The sequence below is a fragment of the Daphnia magna genome, linkage group LG5 (assembly GCF_020631705.1).
Source record: "Daphnia magna isolate NIES linkage group LG5, ASM2063170v1.1, whole genome shotgun sequence".
NCBI classification, from domain to species: Eukaryota; Metazoa; Arthropoda; class Branchiopoda; order Diplostraca; family Daphniidae; genus Daphnia; species Daphnia magna.
The window spans coordinates 2,636,371-2,645,499 of record NC_059186.1 but is presented as its reverse complement, the minus strand read 5'-3'; the positions used below and the strand labels follow the sequence as shown (position 1 = coordinate 2,645,499).

At 42.3% G+C, this 9,129-nt stretch overlaps 1 pseudogene; it reads right to left on the bottom strand.

Moving 5' to 3' along the window:
* Window positions 1-6,691: 6,691 nt before the first annotated feature.
* On the bottom strand, window positions 6,692-8,441 carry LOC116918611 (annotated as a pseudogene).
* Window positions 8,442-9,129: the final 688 nt, after the last annotated feature.

Below are 9,129 nucleotides of genomic sequence, written 5' to 3'. Positions count from 1 at the left end.
TTTTGTTCTACCTTGGGAGTAGCCCTGCGCAATTTTACTATCAGGGAACATTAATCGAAAACTTTCTGAATCTTCTTTTGCTGAGTTGAATGAACGATGCTCATGGACATTTTTCAAGCACTTGCGTATTTCGGCTGCAGTAGTGGTGTCAGAAATCACAAAGAGAGAGTCTACATTAGAAGAAGACCTGACTGAGGAAGTAGGGGCAACTTTGACATGGTATATAAGTTTATGGTAGGCGTATTTCCAGAGACCCTCGTCTGGGAAAAAGGGACGAAAACTGGAATGAGCTGCTACTGGCAACTCTTGCCGGGTGTGTTACTGTGTAGACTACTTTAACGTAGGCTCTTATGGGACTACCTATTTTGAACTGTTGCATTAAGGTGTTTGAATTTTTTTTCTTTAAGAAAAATTTTTATCGTGCGTAGAATTAATTTTAATGCAAAGTTCATTTTTTGGATTTTAATTTAAAAATGCTTGTATAATTAATAACTTACAATATAGCATTACTATATTGTAAGTTATTAATATTTTAACTTACTTTTTCATTGTCGTTTCTAGTAAAGTATATTTCAGTAGCACAAAAAATTGGGTATCAACTCTTTAAGAACTGAATTGTGAAAAGTGACTCTCGCTATTTTCTATAGAACAAAAGTTTTTATACGGGGTTCGTGAAGGTCGAACTACAAGAAAATTTAGTTGAAACGTTTGAAGGGTAAATCAGTCTGTAAGACGTTTAAGGAAAAAATTACATAGAAAAGGGGGGCGTATAAAAAATTAATGTTACGTAAGAATAAAGGGTAGGGAAAAAATAATGAAAATGATAAAGAATAAATTGTTTTGGTTCTTTACATAGCTATCCGGTTGGTTGATTGCGTCTCGCAATCAATCAAGGTCAAATTTGGAACGGAATAGAAAGTGAGCCAAAACAAAACAAGAAAACAACATTAATTAATTCAACAGAACAGCTGCTTCTCGATGCGCTTGTCTTGGTGCGTCCCGGTGGAATTTGTTCCGTGGAGGCTCTCCTTGTAGAAAAGGGACTGATGGTGCAAAAAGTTCCGGGCGGGTTGTTGAATAGAGGCGGGTAAGTTTACAATAGTAATGGGCGGTGATGGATTTGAGGGGTTTAATAACGCGGGGTGGCCTACTTCTATATCATTATCAGATGTTTTGGTGAAGCAAGTGAAAGGGTTACAAGTACTTAGAAAAGAAGAACAAGGTATGTATCTTGCAATAAGGGAACCTACTCCACAAAAATGAAAGAAAAAGAATCCGATAAATCCCATCCCTAGAAGACTACAAATGCTACTTGACCAACTAAGAAACTTAGACGACAGGGAAACGTTCTTTTCTTTTTGGAGTGAGGAAAGAAGAGTGCTCATGTGAAAAGGATTTCCAAGGTCGATGCTATGTTCTTCTTTAGCAGCAGCTATTATCTCGGCGATTGCAGCTGTGGTGCTCATCGGGTGGGGGGTTAGCGCGGGGTGTAAACTTAGTGCGAGTAGCTTATCAATTTCATACGGAAAAGTGTTGATCAAACTATGTCCTTGGATTATTACACCGGGGACGATTGGATGCCAAGAACTGTTTTTGTAGAAATGTGCTCGGCCGTTGATGTTGACGAAATTTTTGTGCCAGTAACAGGGGGTGTAAGGCGTCAGTTCCCATCCTTCGGTGTCTAAAGTGTAGTCGCCGAGTTTGGGTTGAGGACCACAGTTTGTGATTTCAGTGGTGATCGTTGAATTTTTCGGGGAGCATTGATAGACGCTGATCGATTCACCAGTGGCTATCAATTTGCTACATGTGGGTAAATTAAGGTAACTGGCAGCAAGCCATCCACTGTGTTGTGCGGTGGCGATAGCAGTTTTGTGTGCCAGCACTCGATTTTCACATTGCAGAGCTCGAATTTCTCGAGCCACTCCATTTATTCCCTCGGTAGTTCGTGTTGGTAATATGGTGTGAAATGTAACTCCATTTAGCAACAGCACATATATGAGTATATATAATCGTCTCATAGACGTATCACCTCTTGGTGTAGAAGATATTGAAACTTACCTCAGTAAACTTGTAGGAATTAAACAAGATATAAGTAGAATACAGTGATGATGAAACACTTGTCTATTCAACACGAGGTGAGAAGATTACACACAGAATATGGTACAGAATAGTAGTCAAGTGATATAGCAGACAGAAACGAGATCAGACAGAATAAACAGTGTTGCCAGATTGTTAATAAAGGATACACGTATCTGTATTTCCAACACTCTCTCTCAGATGCGGGTTTCCTGTTTCCAGTAATCCCTAGTGTGGAACTTGAACAATACCCAGCCTATTACGGAGATCAGTAAAGCGTGATACAGGAAGTGGCTTGGTAAAAATGTCCGCTAGTTGATCAGCCGATTTCATGTACTCAAGGACTATCTCTTTTTTCCTCTGCTGCTCTCTGATGTAGTGATAGTGAATGTCAACCATCTTGGTGCTCTGCCGCTGATGTTGATGAGCCGTTAGTAAAATCGCCGCTTGGTTGTCACAAAAGATTCGAACAGGCAGCTGCCCCCATCCTGGAATGAGATCGGGAAGAATACGACGAATCCATACAGCGTCTGAAGCCGTTTCGCTAACTGCTATGTACTCCGAAACTGTCGTGGATTTCGAAACACACTTCTGACGACGACTCTTCCATGCAATTGGTCCTCCATGTAGAAGGAATACGCTTCCTGTTGTGGACTTCCTGCTGTCGAGACACCCTGCATGATCTGAATCTGAGTAAGCGAGTAGTGTCGGACCTGATGTAGATCCACTGTAACAGATGCCAAATTGTGAGGTGCCCTTCAAATAGGAGATAATACGACGAACGGCATTCCAATGGGTTTGATCATGTTTTTCTGAATATCGTGAGACCAAACCGACGGCAAAAGAAATATCCGGCCTAGTCATTAAGGCCAGATAAAGAAGACTGCCCACGGCTTCTCTGTAAGGGACATTGATGAGTAAACTTTGGTCGTTTACTGGTTTGATGAGACGCACATTTGGATCGGCAGGAACGTCCTTTGGAGCACATGACTCCATGTTGAAAGCCCCAATGATCTTGGTAATGTAGTCTTCCTGCGAAAGATAGATTTTCCGTGCCGCACGATCCCTGTTGATGTCAATGCCAACGAAGCGGGTGACGGGATGAGCCCTTATCTTGAAAGTTTCGTCCATAGTGGTCAGAAGAGCGTCGATTGCTGACTGCTGGCTGCTGGCAATGATGGCGTCGTCAACCCAGATAGCCAAGTATGTGCGCTCCTCGCCCCTCAAGCGAATAAAAAAACATGGGTCAGCAGTGCTGGATTCAAAACTCTGATCTTTAAGGAAACTGGTGAAGAGTTCCCCCCAGACATGTGGAGCCTGCTTGAGACCATACAAGCTCCTCTTCAGTCTGCACACATCTTGCTCTCGTCCAGAGAGAATGAAACCCTCTGGCTGTTCCATAAAAATTTCCTCTTCAAGAAGAGGTTGGAGAAAAGCGTTTCTGACATCTGATTGGTGCATTTCCAAATCTTGTGAAGCAATAACTGAAAACAAAGCTCTTAAAGTGTCGTGTGAGACCACAGCAGCGTATGTCTCGTCGAAATCGATTCCAGGTCGCTGGCTGAAACCTTTGGCCACTAGTCTCGCCTTGTATCTTGGTGGTACTCCATTTGGGGCTGGTTTGACTTTAAAAACCCAGCGACACTTAATTGGTGTTCTGTCAGGTGGGCAAGGAACAATTTCCCAAGTGTCGTTCTCTATCAACGCGTTGTACTCTTCCTGAATTGGATCCTTCCACTTTTCGTACTCGGGACAATTCATGGCATCCTTGTAACTGGAGGGTTCATAAGGTGCACTGTATCCAAACTTGGCTGACCATGCCTTCCATTCTCTTTTTGGAATTCTACCTCTCAAAGAGCGTCGCGATGGCAGATGTTGATTATCTTCTGGCTCTCTCTGGTCAGGTGGATTCGTGACGTCTTTTGAAGGGTCGATTTCTTCCGAAGAAGGAGATGGCTGCTTTTCTTCCACTGTAATCGGATCATCAACCCCTTTAACCAGCAAATCCGCTGATGTCGGCTCGACTAAAGAAATAGTGTGTTGATTGGGTTCAAAAACAATTGAATTATTATTAGGAGGGTGAACATTAGCTGACGTCTCCTTTGGTACATCGGCGAGGCGGTGATGCTCATCGAAGATTGCATCCCTACTGATCTTGATGGCTCTTGTCACAGGCTCCCAAAAACGATAAGCCTTCTGAGTTAAACTGTAACCAACGAAGATGCAGCGTAAACTCTTTTGGTCAAGCTTGCGTCGTTCAGCTTTTGGAACATGAACAAACGCAATTGATCCGAAAACGCGCAGATGAGAGAGATTAGGTCGCTTGTTGTGGTATTTTTCAAAAGGAGTGACAGGAAAAGACGTTTTGCAGAGAACCCGATTCAATGAGTAAACTGTGAAGTTGGCCGCCTCAGCCCACAGACAAAGTGGAAGTCGACAGTCCTTAATGAGCTCGGTGGTTCCACTGCTAACTTCCTCTCCCCACGACTCAGATGGGGCTGGAGAATCGTAGAGACAGCTGCGCGCACCTTCTGTGACGGTGCGAATACCTCTTTCTGACACCCCATCTTGTTCAGGGGTGTGCGGTGCACTGGACTCGTGACGGATTCCTTTTCGCAACAGCCACTCAGCAAAAACGTTGCTTGACCACTCTCCACCTCCATCAGTTCTCAGAGTGCGAACAAGATTGCCAGTTTCTCCTCGTAAAACATTGATGAGTTCCATGAACTTAGAAGCCGCTTCCGATTTGTATTTGAGGAAAAATATGAATCTCCAACCGCTGTAATCATCTATAAATAAGACGAAATACAGAGCTCCATTAGGTGTAGCTTTTTCCATTGGACCACAAAGATCAGAATGAATCAGCTGGCCAGTGTACGTCGCTCGAACTCGCCCAACTGGAAACTTTAGTCGTTGATGTTTTCCATATGCGCATCCAGTGCACGGTTCCGAAGGAATGACTGTACTTGCTATGTCAAGTCCATCAACTACTCCGCTGGAGGCCATTTTGACGATCGTGTTATAACTGACATGAGCTAACCGCCGATGCCACGTTGAAATGCCTGGTGAGATAGACGACGGAAGTGCAATAGTTGATTCAGCCTCTTCTTCATAGCGTGGGTTAATGGCAAGATGATATAGTGTGCGCCCGACACGTTTCCCGAACATTATGTTTTCTTCATCTGCAGATGAGAAATGAACATTTGCGCCTGTGAAAGTGGCCATCCACCCAAGATCCGTGGCAGCTGCAATCGAAAACAAATTCGTTCCAAGACCCGGAACATACAGAACTCCTTTAATTGTGGCTGGTTTCTTGACTCCGTTTGTCGTAACGATCCAAACCTGAACGTCTCCAGAGCCCCTTACAGGATAGTTTGAGGAACCTATTCCCTTGACAGTCCAAGAACCTTCTGATACGCTGGTAAAATTGGTCAGCCACTCTCTCTGATCCGTCATATGTTGAGTGGCTCCGGAATCTGCAAACCAGTCTCCATTGCTTCTTGTTTCAAAACGCGGAGTGATGGACACTAGGCTATAATCCTGATCCTCCAGAGGAACATCGATGACTGAATCAAAGACTGCCTTTTTTCCGTGATCTCTCTTGACTCGTTTAGCCATCTGCTCTCTCTCACGATCTGTGCGTTCATGGCGCTTCCTTGTGTTGCAATCAACAGTATTGTGATTGTCCATTGTACAGTAATCACATTTCTTTGTTGATTTGCTGTGTTGATCGTCATGCTGACTGGCCTGACGATCTTTTTCATGCTGATGGCGAGTGTTGCTTCGTCCTCCTCTTTTAGGGTGGTTACGATTGTTGTGGTGTGATGAACCAGCCGATGGATGAGCATAAAGACCATGTTGTGTAGACTGATCCGATTGTTTTGCGTGAAAAGCCGCCTCTTGACTGCTGCCTCCTTTAGGAGTCCATCGACCGATTTCTCTTTCTTCTTGCAAAAGAAGAGACGTAAGAGAGACCATTGTCTGTCTATCCACAGATATGTGTCTCCAAGATGACACAAAATTTCGAAAAGGGGCTGGAAGAGTGCATACAATCTTCGTAATAAGCTCTCTTTCTTCTATAGCCTTGTCAACTTCACCTAGGTGATGAGCAATTGCCTTGATGTCAGCGATATGCGTTTTCATATCATTGCCCTCCTTGTATTGGTATTGATAGAATCTGGCCTGAAGATCGTAGAGATTGTCTGAGGCTTGCTCGAGATGTTGGGCAGATAGGGCCTGCCACATCTGATATGCTGATGTGCAGTCTATGAGAATCCTTTGCTGAGATACTTCAATCGTGGACAAGATATAGCCCCTTGCCTTACAATCTCTTTGTTTCCAGCTCGCAATGGCATCTGCGTTGGCAAGATTGCCAGCAAGATTCTGCTTGTTGAAGGAGAGAAGAGTTGAAAGATAAATGGTGTCTAAAGTGAACAAAGCTTATTTAGACTTTATATACCATATCGGGAAGTAGTTCTTCTCCCTGGACAATGCCAATCAAGTTGTGTTGTTCGAGAAGAACCCATAGTCCTAACTTCCACACAGAGAAATTTATGCCATCATATGTAGCAATATGTGCTGTTTCTTTTGAGTTTGACATAGCGCTAGTAGTGTTCTATCGCGTCAATCCTGGGCCCATAACCTGTTGGTAATATGGTGTGAAATGTAACTCCATTTAGCAACAGCACATATATGAGTATATATAATCGTCTCATAGACGTATCACCTCTTGGTGTAGAAGATATTGAAACTTACCTCAGTAAACTTGTAGGAATTAAACAAGATATAAGTAGAATACAGTGATGATGAAACACTTGTCTATTCAACACGAGGTGAGAAGATTACACACAGAATATGGTACAGAATAGTAGTCAAGTGATATAGCAGACAGAAACGAGATCAGACAGAATAAACAGTGTTGCCAGATTGTTAATAAAGGATACACGTATCTGTATTTCCAACAGTTCGGTCTCGGGCGTATTGAGAATGTGCTGCTCCGCTGATTTCAACCCGGATAATGTCAGCAGTTTTTTCGATGTCTTCTTCCAGTGGTTTACTCGGATGAGCGTTGGTATCAGTTAAAGAATGTAAACGTAAAATTACTTTGTCCATTCCGATTACTTGTTTGTAACTTTTTTCGGATGAATTACAATATTGCTTGTTAGTTGTATTGTAAACAAAGTCAAGTTGTTGTTCGACGTCACGAATTCTTTCTATTTCACTGTTGTTAGTCAGGTAACGTTGAGCGATACCTGTTTCCACAAGCCTTAGTTTGCACTGTTGAACTTCTCTTAACGATTCCTTCCAGACAATGGTCACTAGGTTGTGAGAAACGGATCCGTTGATCCCTCCCGGTATATCACCAATGGGTGAACTTATCGTACAGTTAGCGCACTCAGTTTCTAAAGTAACTTCTTCTAATCGGCAGTTGATCAGCTGATCACCTGTGACTTGAAGCCAGCTACCCTGCACATTTGGAATACGTTCGAACGACCACTTATTGTTTCCTAAGTAGTCCATGCTTTTGCCATGGCACAATCGGGAATCACGCATTTTTTCACATTCATGTGCATTGACTTCTATTGGCACTCTTGATTGACTTGAAGTTTGCCAACCCCAGAAGTCAGTATAGATGTGTTTCTTTTCCAGCCATATGGTACACGAATGGCCAACAAAACGGGTGATTTGGGGAAGAGTAGAATAGACATCATAATATTCTGGAATAGCGGGAAGGGGGCTTATTTGATAATCACAGTCATCGCTAGTGAATTTTAGGAACCCTTTTGGCTGAGCAGCCGTACAATTACAAATAGTGATGTTAAGAGCATGGAGGCGAGAAAAAAACGGTATGATGAGGAGGGGTAGAAGACATAATCTATGAGAAAAGTAATTTCAAAATCAATTTCAGGGATCCATTCTATGAATTATTAAGATTACTAATACAAAGTTTTTAGAATTTAAATACGGTATAAAGATAGTTAAAGTAATTCGAACGTAATTAACAAAAAAAAAATTTCAGCAATACAATTTCATAATTTGACAACTGGTTTTAAAAGATTCCGAGGATGTAACCCGAGGCGACGCTCTGGTTGTATGGGTAAGGTTGACGTCTCTGGAATCGGTTTGGAAGGTAAGGAAATTGTTGGTCAACTTATCATTAAATTTGGAGTAGGAGGAATTGTGGGTGGGGGTCTCATCAAATTTTGAGTAGGAGTTTCTTTTTCACAAGGAATTTGTTCTAACTCAGATTGAAGGTTTGTTTCTAGGAGTAGAAAATCATCTACGGTTTCTTGTACGAATTTTTCGGCTTGTTTCTCAATTCTTACATAAAAAAAGTCGACACCTGGTTCGTCTTTCCAGATCATTGACTCAAATAGGGGTTTTATTCGATTCACATGTACAAGCTGAGTTTGTTTTCCTACGTCTTGTTGTATTTCCACAGTACTATTGTTGCTTACTTTCAAAATTCTAAAAGGGCCTATAAAACGTGGAATGAGTTTTTTACTAATTCCCGCCAAGGGCGTTCGCATATCCAGTAAAACTTTATCTCCTACGTTAAATTTTTGCTCTTTTACGCGTTTATCGTACTGGGCTTTTTGTTGTTCACGAGCTTGGGAAAGATTGATTTTGACAAGCTGAAAGGTTTCGTGTAAGCGTTTCATAATTTGACTTTTATAGTCTGAGGGAGTAACTATTACTGGGGGAAGAGGACGGAGGAATTGATCAATCGGCATGACTGGATCACGACCGTGATTTAGAAAATATGGAGTCTCAAGTGTTGACGAGTGGACAGAATTATTATAAGCGAAAACAACGGGGCCTAAAATATCCTCCACCCCGCTCGAATCCATTCTCCAAATATTTCCTTATCATTTCACCAACAGTTTTGTTGAATCGCTCTGTTTGCCCATTAGTCTGAGGGTGATACGCAGTTGTTTTCATGCGTTTAATGTTTAAAGCTCTACAAAGCGCAGAAAATAATTCAGAAGTAAAATTACTGCCTCGATCTGTAATTATTGCTTTCGGGGGACCATGATGTAAAATAATTCGTTC